Source organism: Hippocampus comes, unplaced genomic scaffold (assembly GCF_001891065.2).
Source record: "Hippocampus comes isolate QL1 unplaced genomic scaffold, H_comes_QL1_v1.1 scaffold62, whole genome shotgun sequence".
NCBI classification, from domain to species: domain Eukaryota; kingdom Metazoa; phylum Chordata; class Actinopteri; order Syngnathiformes; family Syngnathidae; genus Hippocampus; species Hippocampus comes.
In genome coordinates this window covers 1,059,691-1,061,656 of record NW_017806062.1, presented here as the reverse complement: position 1 = coordinate 1,061,656, position 1,966 = coordinate 1,059,691, and positions in this window count along the sequence as shown.

The window sequence follows — 1,966 nt, the reverse complement described above, 5'->3', positions numbered from 1 at the left end:
GGCGCCCTCCCTGCAGGCCCCCCCCCCCACCCCCCACCTGCTATCTTCTGTGCAATGCCGTTTTGGCCGCCTGCTATACCGAGACCGTTAACAAGTAAATGCAAGGCAGCGCTTATTGATGCATCCAGTTGGTATTTATTTTCTGACAAATATTACGGGAAACGTTGGGCCACCTGCCACGGTATTCATCATTCATCGGGCTGTCCCGTTTTTGACCCAGCAGCGAGTGAACTCTCCTCGGCTGGCTTTTGGCACACTTGCGAACGATAACTTCCTGCGCTCCTCCAACTCCATGGCTACTCATAAAAAAAAGAAAAAAAAAAGAAAGCCCTTCAGCGCATTTCTCAGCCCGTGAATTGAGTTTTATGATGTCAATTAACAATGGCAGCAACCTGCAGTTTGACTAATAATATGCAAAAGGGTTTATTATTAGTCATTACTGCAAGGAAGGATTATGGTGGGCGCTTGGCATTACACGGGGAATTGGAAATGACTGTCACATGAGGTCATAATGACTCAGGAATTACTGAGTGTTTTATATATGCCATTATCTTTGCGCGCATGCTGCACATTTTGTATGGGGCTGACGAGACCGTCGAGAAGGGCCGTGCAACCGACAGACAGCTCTGTTTGCCCCCTCCATTCAAAATTAGAGTGGCTCAAATTTGGAAGCGATGTTTATTCATTCACACACCACATGGACGCTCTTTGCTAACCTGTCGATCCTGTTTTGCATTCTTTGTTAGCATTAAGCTAAAGAGAATTTGCCAAATGCCAAGTTTTGTGTACGATTTAAATTCACGTCTAATGCAGTTCGTTTTGACAGTAAACATAAGCTGGCAGTGGCGATAAACAGTATGAATAATCTTCTTTGTGCACCGGTGTCAAACTCAAGGCCCGGGGGCCAGATTCGGCCCGCCATGTCATTTTATGTTGCCGGCTAAAGCAAAAATCGTGGGTGTCAACTTCCATGATGTTTGCTAAATTCTGCAGCAAAATGCCAAATTGTGTCATAAATTATGTTGAGATTTTGTAATAATTTTGCTACCCTGTTTACACTCACTCACTTGAACAATAATTGAACAAACGACAAACAAATAGTTGACTGATTTCAAAACTAGTAAGCCATCTTTTTTTTTTTTTTTTTTTGCGGACAAGTAATAATACGATGTGAAGATGAAACGTGAATTCGTTTTCTGTCGTCACGGCCCTCGACTCCAAAGTGGCCAGCGACAAAAATGACTTTGTACACCTGTCTTAAAAGAATTTTTATCGGACAAGGGTGTCCAACCTTTTTTAACCCAAAATCCACCAACCTCGACCCGTTACCGCTCGTGTGCATGGAGACACGCAAGAGCCGAAACGAAACAGAAAAATAAACGAGATACAAGACTGCGAGAGCCCCTGTGAAACCTCTGAAGAACTGTGATCAAGAAGTCCCCAATGGCTTCTCAGTTATTTGAGTATAATTCATGTGGCTGTATCAGTACATAGCTGCGCTGCTAAGCAAGCTAGCTAGCTAGCTAGCTAGCTAGCTAGCTAGCTTGCTTGCTTGCTTGCTTGTGATATTAGCTCAAGCAACAATGTTTAGTTTATCGTGGCCTACATCATAATTGTGTTTTCCTTCATAGGGGGTAATAAATTTATGGATACCTAGCTCAGAAGTCATTACAAAAAAACATGTTTCACTATTTCACACCAATCCAAGGAGGCTCCAGGCTCACTCACCCCCTTAAAAAGTGCTTTCACCCTCATGGCTTATGGAACAAATTGTTCCAAATATTAATTGATCTCAATCGCGAAATCAAATTGTAGTGAAACAGGTACCACAGGATTTACATAAGCAACTGTCCTTGGTTTGGCTTTGTTTTGTTTTCCTGCAGAACATTGTCATCTATGATGCATGCAGACAGCAGAGTACCTCTCAGACACAAGCCGCCATTGTTTGCTACGATTCATTTTAACA